Source organism: Pipistrellus kuhlii, unplaced genomic scaffold (assembly GCF_014108245.1).
Source record: "Pipistrellus kuhlii isolate mPipKuh1 unplaced genomic scaffold, mPipKuh1.p scaffold_m20_p_14, whole genome shotgun sequence".
Taxonomy (NCBI): Eukaryota; Metazoa; Chordata; class Mammalia; order Chiroptera; family Vespertilionidae; genus Pipistrellus; species Pipistrellus kuhlii.
Window position 1 is genome coordinate 22,862,503 of NW_023425449.1, and position 9,362 is coordinate 22,871,864.

The window sequence follows — 9,362 nt, forward strand, 5'->3', positions numbered from 1 at the left end:
GAAATGTGTTGGGCTAACTCTTGTTCCAGCTGTTATCAAACTTAAACTCTAATGGGAAACAAAGACAATAACACAGTTTTAGTAGGCATTATCTCTCAGTCTGGAGGTGTCTAAGAAATATAACTTCATTTCAATAGCTTAATATTTGTTTCTGAGTCCCCATTCTCCTGACAGAAAACCTCAGTCCTTCTGAAGATTTTCTGTCTCTGGAGCTATGCCACTGCTCTTGGGTCATTGTAGAGATGCCACTATGGCCTTTGGTCTTAATTTATGTAGCGCAGGATCACCCTTTTCTGGGCCTCATGGCTGGTTCAGGTCCTGTAGTTTTCTCTGTTGTTTCTGTGCTATGTTTGGGGCAAATTGATCTTTTACTAGAGTTCCTATTCCCTAAATCATCCTGTATAACCATTTCGTCTAGTGGGTCTTTTCTGTTAGGAAGTGGTTCCCTGACATCTCTTCTCCCTGCTACTCTCTCAGCATAGCCTGACCTGTAGGTAAAGTGGCTGGAATTTCTTCTTATTCTTATAGAAAATTTTCTCACTTTCTGTTTACAACCAAGACACTGGTTCTCTGAAGAGATCGTGTTTAAACCTGAGATCTAAAAAAAGAGAAGGATCTGGTTACACACAGATTCAGAAAAATCATGTTTGAGTGGGATCAGCATAGCCTGGGTGTGTTTCAAGTACTATTCTAAATATAGCACTTCAATCATTTTTTTATATAAAGCAAGGAGATAGGCACTTCTGATTTCAATGATAAAAATTAAAGTTCACATGGATAGGTGATGTCAAAATTCAGCTAATATTTAAAAAATAATTTTAATTATGGAGCCTCAAGGTTGAAAAGAAAAATATATGGGATAGAATATTCTGGGGTACCTGAACTTAGAGGACAGGAAGAGATGCCCTGAGAAACTGATGTATTAAGTCCTGAAAAGTAAAGAGAAAAAAAAGAATTTAAGTAAAAAGTTGGAAGAAAGGCTTCAGGTTAAGAAGATATTGGCTGTGAAAACCCTTATATGATAAAAAGAAAAGAAAATTTATAAAGCAAATGAATGCTAGAGTTACAACCCTGAGCATACATGTAAGGTCTACATTCAATAGGGTTATGGAATAGGCTGTGGAAGAAGTGATCATCTGAGACATTGGTAGCATTGGAAACTCCTTGACAGTTGCATCTGGGAAACTCCAACCTCCTTACTGTCAGCTAGCTCATGTAATCTAAGTATTCAGTTTGGTACCTGTGAGTTAACCTTGTTGTTATAAGGGGATAGTTTGCAGTAAATCCTGACATCAGTTCTGAGAAATCTCTCCAGCTCTCTAGTCCAAATTTCAATGAGTCTAAATGAGTTGGGGTTCTTGGTAAAATGTACAGCCTCACATAGTAGATCTGGGTTCAATACTGAGCTATTCTGGCTAACATAGCTAACCAGCTCCTAGGTAATGCCAACATGGCCAATCTGTGGACCACCCTTTGAGGAGCCAGACTTTAGTCAACACAGTATTTTAGTGAACTGTTACAACTGTAGGTAAACCTGAGATTGAAGTAATATTTTAACTACATAATTCTTGAGAACCCATTATGGAAATTAAATAAATCACAGATAAAGTTCAAGAGTTTTAGATCTGATAGGAACAGATTACAAATTGTTTAATAGATTAACTGAAATAAACAAGGATGACACCACCTAATCAGTAACAGGTCATGCCTGTGCACTGCCTTTGTGTTCTAGACTGCCATTAGTGATTCAAGAAGGCTAAATACCCTGGGAAGGGATTATCAAATTGCATGAGGACAAATTGTATGATGACACCCGGGGCAGTTTCTGTAGAGCTGATTATAAATGTAGAAACATTATAGTAATATGTTTATAACATTTTTTGCATATTCCACTCTGATTATAAAGGCCTCAGTGTATCATTTTTTTTATGATAAAGATCTCACTTAAGAGATATGATGTACCCACTTTCCTATTTTGGCAAGCCACCCATACTGCTATCTATTAGAGAAGGAAATTTAACATGAGATAACAAGTCTTCACATGGTCAAGCATAGCTATCAGATTCTTTCTCATACACACCCTTTTGGTGGCTTGAGTATAACACAGCCTCAAGCTCTATCACTCTGCCTTTAATTAGATGGGATATTACAAGATCTTACACGAGATGTGTTTGTGTGTACCTACAAATCTACATACCAATAAATTCATTTATCTAAAAAAGTTTAAAAGACTCTAGAATATGAATTAGATCATGACAAATCAAGAGAGGCAACTGGGAGATTTTTCAGGGCTGGATTAGGGAAAAGGAATTTTTCTGAGGGACTTTCATGGGGGAGTCAGATATATGGTTGAGTCTGTTTTTTCCCCAGACAGTGGCTGAGGAAATAAAGTACTCACTACTCAAGTCTATTCAGAATGATCCTCAGCTTTGGTTACTTAAAAAAAGGTCTGATCTAAGGACTGTGATTTCAAAGCGCAGGAAAGGGAACTTGTATCCCAATACTTCCTCTCCTATTACTAATGCTAACCTTTCATCTCATATTAAGAAACAAATTACAGATGCCAAGACCACTGATGATTGCTGACTTATTTTGCTTCAAAGAATCAATTTAACTTAGTATTTCTGAATCTATCAAGGAGTACAATGTGCCCATTACTGTACTAGCTACCACAAAAATATGAATCACTAAGATATGCTCTTAGCCTTGGTTCTTCAAAGGCAAAACTCAAGGCAAGGGTAAGAACACTAACCCACATTTGAGGGCAGTGTTCAAGCTCAGTTGATGTGCATTAAAAATAAAAATGGAATTTAGGCAGGAAAAGATGAGAAACAATATACTGAGTTATTCTGTGGACCACTTCTTTATTCTGGGACTCAAAGAGAAATCATTGAATGCGACAAAGATCATTTTCTAGCACACAGTGTTTTCCCCACAAGGGCTCCATAGAAAACAGCATCTTAGACTGGTTCACAGAAGAAAGGAGGAAAAGGAATTGCTTGGCTCCCTCCCATCTCCTGCTTCACATCAATCACATAGGATTTATCTGATGGAGGTATGACTCCTTCACACATTCAGCTCATATCATCTTATTCCTCAGCCACCACTCAGTAAGGCAGATACCATGTTCCCTAGAATGATATTTCATCCCACTCCAAAGAAGAGCATGTGTAGCATGAATAGAGCTCAGCCTGAGGCTTCAAATGAGACTGTATCCAGTAGATTCATGATGCTTCATTAGGGTGCTGGACCAAGAGGCAGGGATAACAGTCTTATCTGGGAGGCAGGTGATGTATTGTGAAAATGAAGCAATAAGGGCATCTGAGGTAGAACAAAGGGCTTGTGTGTAACACAGTGGTCTCCTTACTGTAACACATTATGTTATATATACTACATTATGAGATATCTGTTTTATTTATCTAGCTATCTATGTATCTATTCATTTATCCTGAGAGAATGAAAATACAGTATCTTAACTCCTTCAAAAAAAAAAAAAAAAAAAAAGGAAAATTACAAGCCCAATACGATACAGAACTTCTTTCAATGTGTTAACCAGTTATCATGTTTTAGAGGTCTTAAATGACAAGATACTCCAAAGAGCTACAGTGTCTGCTATGTATTTTTAGGAATAAGTGGCATAAAAATCAAGGTGTGATTTAAGAAAGGGTCTAGAATCCAGTGACCCAAGGTGCTGTGAACACTCTGGCTATGAGATGGCACCAAAACTCTATGAGCCTCACAATCTTCATCATTCATGTAAAGTGGGGATATGAGACCTAACTGATCATGTGGTTGGGTTCCCACTGACATGGAAACAAAAGTATTTGCATACTTAAAAACATTATAAACATGCAAGAGACTAACTCGGTTAAATCACCTCTTCTGGATTTCCCGCTCACTGGCTCCCAGACATCTCTTCGTCTAAGAACAAACCATGACTTGTTCTATGAGGGCATTACTTGAATAAATGGGATTAATGTGAAGTTATTGCTAACGTTTAGAAATATCCATACTATGGAGGCCATATCACTTTGACTGGACAGGGGACTCACTCTCTTGAATGGAGACATAATTTTTGCTGTCAACGTTCTGGATAAAGGTAGAATCCTTAAATAGGAAACTGGCTCTAAGATGTCAAACTATTCCTGGGCCACAGGCAGGAAAATGGGGAAACACTGAGGTATTTAAATGTCCAGGAATATGTTCCTTTGTCCTAGGAAACTAGGCTCTGCCATGCAGAAGATGACCAGAACCTAAGAAATAGGGCTAGATCAGACAGAAGATGACATGCCAGACTAAATAAAGCTACTTATGCTCATAAGACTCTTTGGCTTGCTTTTTCTATAGTTATCATCTCTTTTGGTGCTGTCCTAAGAAAAATACAGTTTGGTTACAATAATTGGTCCACAAGAACAGAAGACAAGCTGAAGTAAGACAGACAAATTATAGAGATACACACATCTTCCTTGCTTCTATTACATACAAGCTTATCTCTTAAAGCAGGGGTAAAGTTTATCCTGCTAAGGGGTAAGCCCTCAATGTACTATCTGGAAGACAGAATCAGGAGCCCACTGAAAGCTCTTTCCCTTCCCTTCTGAATCAAAAGACAACCCTCATAGCATTAACCTTAGCCTTTTGCAAGAATTTTATCTCATAAAGGCAGTAAAGAAGTTTGTTTTGGGCCCTCGCCATAGACTAAAACATAATTACCTCACCGGATAAACCATTGTATACTTGCCAGAAAGTCATAAAAAGGATAGCAGTCAAAGGGCAATGAAAGATGTGTCATATTTTTTTCCTCTACATACAGCAGAGCTGGAAAGATATCTGTGGATGGGGGCCCAAAAGTGGTGAAGTTCTGGTCAGGGCAGTTTGATGACAAACTGTGAAATCATGATTCCACTTCACATTTTTAAAACCCACAGAACACTTGTGTAATCTCACCCAGAGCCCACCATAGCATGCCATGATTCCCATTTTTCAGAGCAGTGAACCAAAGCAAAGGATGACTTATGAAAGTCATATAATTTGACTTGTGAAAGTAATATATCTATCTCTTACAGTAATATATCTATCTCTTACAGTAATAAATCTATCTCTTACAGTTAGGGCCAGAACAAGATACCACACCTTCTGATTCCAGGGCATATATGACTTTCATATTTGTAACAACTATTTCTACAGTAGTGACTGGATGGATAATGAGAGATAAGACCAAAATCTGAATAGCCACTGAATATAAACCTTTCCCTAATGTTCCCTTTGAGATTAACAAAAGATACATGCTCCAAGCAATCTTTCTCCACAGAATAAAAACTGTGACACATCTGAAAGAAAATAGAACACAAAAGACCTATAACAGAAATCCCACACTGACACTGAATCCAGAACCCCTTTTGCCCAGAAACCCTTGCCTAGAATAAATTAGAGATACCATGTCATCACACTCCCCCTCTTTCTAGATCCCCATATACAAAGCTGAGAGTGAGAAAATCAGGGGGAAATGTGCTGCTTTCAGATTCCCTTTTCCATTTGAAATGAATGCACAAGTCTGTACTAGATGAGCTGTGAGAGATCAAGGTGAGGAACTGCGAAAGGGAATGTGTTATTTTTCAGCCACAGCAAGTTCAGCTGTTGGCTGCCGTCTGCTGGGGCCCTGCTATAATTTGAACTGTGCTGATGTGTTGACATACTGCATGCCCATGAAGCTTTTCCTGACACCTGGTAAGGATATGGGAAGCACAGCAGAGGAACAGGAATCTGTCCATGAATTAGATCTGAGCCAGTGCTTGACGGTGCAGTATTTTGCAGAAAAGTCCTAGATGCCACACAAAGACTCTTTAAGGGCCCTTGGCTCTGGTTCAAAACCAAGCAGTAAAGGGTGCAAAAGTTTTATGAATAGTCGGAGAAGAAAGACAAAACAAAACAAAACAAAACAAAACAAAAAAACAATACAAAAAACATTTGGCAGATTCAGCACCCAAACAATCTCAGAACATTACCCTGTTAACCAGATAATTTCAAAAGAGATGCTGGCTCTGGCAGGGACTAAAGCCAATGGCATCTAGTTTCCCTCTTTCAAGTTCTTCACTTGTCTCTGAAAAGGGAGTTCACTGAGTTTATCAATCTTGTTGAGCTGGGATGAACAAATTCATGTTTTTATTTTAAATTTATTTTAAAGAAAATCATACTTGGAATTTAGCATCAACAGTATAGAAGGTAATAAGTCAACGAAAACCTCATTTCAGATGAGGAATTAGAGTCTTATAGGTGTGAGACTATTTGCAAAGGGTCTAGACCAGTGATGTTCAATCTTTTTCATATCATAAACTAATTACTAAAATTCTGCAGCATACTAAAACATTTTTTTTTGCTGATCTGAAGGTATAATTTGATTAATTCACAATGGGTGGCTATTGTTGTGTTGGCTCTTGTCATTTTTTTTTATTTGACAAGGGAAAAGAGGTCAGTGTCCCTGATCAATAGTCAGTTATTATATGTTTTAAAAATTCTTGTGGCACACAGGTTGAAAATTGCTGGTCCAGAGCATTAGTGGTAGAGCTAATATCCAGAGTTTCTTATGTACCAGGCATTGCAAAGCACTTCACAGATGTTCTCTTTCAATCCCAAGACATGATATGAGCCTTGACACAGTTAATGTTGTAAGTTAGAATTTCAGAGCATTCAATTTGCTGACTACTCTTCAAGGCAACAGAACTGGAGAGCTGTGATCCCTTAAGTGACTAGTCATAAAGTAAAATAAATAGTTAAAAGGGAAAGAGAAGCAGAGAAATCTCTCTTTCTTGTCTCTCTCTCTCTTCCATTTCCTCTCTTCTCCATCTCACCCCTCTCCTTTTCTAGGCATCCTCAAGCTAGCTGGCCTAAATATTCATTAAGTCAAAAACAAACAAACAAACAAACAAAACATATTCCAGATATTAAAATTAATTTTTCAACCTGCTTTAATATTTTTCCTAGCTTCATTTCATTGAAAGCCTTCTAATTTTTATGTGATAGAAGATGACAATATCGTCCATTTTACAGCCCTTCCTTACTTTAGTTCCTGGGCATTCTTTGAAAGCATAGCCCATGTTGTATAACTCTTCATTAAATAACCCTCCTAGGCTTGCCATTCCCTCTCTGATCCAGTGCATATTCTAAGCCTGGGTTAGGATCCTCCATATGAACTCTCATCCTTCTTCTCCTAGAGATCTTGTACTGCCTGTGAATGGGAGAAGACAGTCAGCCTCTATGAACTTTAATTTTTGGATTCACGTATCTCACTTTTTTTTTAATCTCTGAGTCTTTGCTTATCCTATTCTCTGTCAATACAGTAATGTCTAGTTTTCTCCCTAATTCCTCTTCTACCACCTCTTCCAGTGAAACACACACACACACACATCAATCAAACTGCAGCACAAATAACATCTCCCACAGGCGATGTTTCCTGTCTCATGTTACCAAGACAGTATTTGCTTTCTTCCCTCTGTGAATCCCCATAACAATCCCCCCCCCCCCCGATTAATTACAACTCAAGTTCACCAAGAAGACGACTCTGGATATTAGTATAAAGGTGTTGTTGTTTTTAATTTTAGATTTAATTGGTTAGAAAATATGGAACACTTCATGAATTTGCATGTCACCCATGTGCAGAGACCATGCTAATCTCCCTTGTATTGTTCCAATTTTAGTATACTACTATGTGCTGCCGAAGCAAGCGCTGCCAAGGAATTATATTGGAGACTTCTCTAGGGATCCACAAATCTGGGAAAGTAAAGAGAGTGGGGTTGTGCAAAGGAAATGTTGGGTAGCCATGTTGTCTCTACAAGGGCCATAGCCAATGGCATGAGGAGCTCCAGAGCTGTGATGGTTCTTCAGAATGGTTCTGAATTATTCTATCAAGGCCAAGGGCTTTACTTCTCTCCTAACAGTCACTGAAGGTGAGGACCTATGGCAAAGACCAAGGGAAGTAGCACATAAAGAGGATTATCTGTGAACTGTCAGCTGTCCACACTGCTGGGGGAATGAGCATTTCTACCTGAAAAGGATGGAGGGCAGGGTAGAAACATGAACTGCACAGCACAGTCTCCTCTACGTCAGCTTCTAAGGAATTCGACATCCTCTGCTTTGTAGGTTATGTCTTTACCCCCTGGAAACTAGAAAGTGTGCCCTAAATATTTCTTGAACACCTTAAAGCTGTGACTACAGTCAATAAGCTGCATAAATAATTTGCTGAGATGAATTTATGTTGTGCCCTTTCACAGAGCTTCTACCTTAAAGACATTAATGAGGAACATCAGACCCATGCAATCTCTATTTTACAGAGAAGAGACTGAGGCAGAGAGTGATGATTGGAGTTGCTCAAGGAAACAATTAACTTAAAAAAAGTTTCAACAAACCAACCAACCTATGTCTCAGGATTCTCAAGCCAGCTGTCTTAAAAAAAAAAAAAAAATTACTCAAAGCCCAGCTGATGTGGCTCAGTAGTTGAGTGTTGATCCATAAACCAGGAGGTCACAGTTCGATTCCCAGTCAGGGCCCATGCCAGGTTGGATTGGCAGGAGGCAGCCAATGGATGATTCTCTGTCATCATTGATGTTTCTATTTCTCTTCCTTTCCCTTTCACTTTCTGAAGTCAATCCAAAGAAGAAAGGAAGGAAGGAAGGAAGGAAGGAAGGAAGGAAGGAAGGAAGGAAGGAAGGAAGGAAGGAAGGAAGGAAGGAAAGGAAGGAGGGAGGGAGAGAGGGAGGGAAGGAGGGAGGGAGGGAGGGAAGGAAGGAAGGAAGGAAGGAAGGAAGGAAGGAAGGAAGGAAGGAAGGAAGGAAGGAAGGAAGGGAGGGAGGAAGAAAAGTTACTCAATTAAACAAATACAAATAGTAGCTCAAAAAGGGCTTCAGTCAGGTCAAGAGTTAATAACCTCACTCGCTAAATTGCTTCTCAAAAATTCCTGCTTCTGGACCTCCCTGAGGTGCTTCAACTTGATAAGTTATTAGACTTCCTTTTGGCCCATATTCACATGAAAAGAGCCAGAATTGCAACTGCGATTTAAAACAACTTTGGCCCATTGCCCAGGGCTCATTCTGTGAAGAGAGCAGAAACTATCCTCCAAGAATCTTAAAACAAAACAAAACAAACAAACAAAAAAACACTACGAGGGAGATGACATGAAGTACCATTCCTGAAGTCATTTTCAGAAGACAAAGTCATAAAAGCAGGTAAAGTCATAAAGAAACCTTTTTTAAGACAACAACGTCTCTTTCCCTCTTCCATATTTGCACACTGCTACACACATCCCATAAGTACACTTTACTCTTCCCCACCCTAAATCATGGAGCTGGTAGAGACAGTCACCTGTGATGGAA

General features: G+C 38.9%; 1 non-coding gene across 1 annotated transcript; it reads right to left on the bottom strand.

Moving 5' to 3' along the window:
- Window positions 1-7,608: 7,608 nt before the first annotated feature.
- LOC118718716 lies at window positions 7,609-7,716 on the bottom strand. The gene has a single exon (XR_004987898.1). It is a non-coding gene; the product is annotated as a U6 spliceosomal RNA (small nuclear RNA).
- Window positions 7,717-9,362: the final 1,646 nt, after the last annotated feature.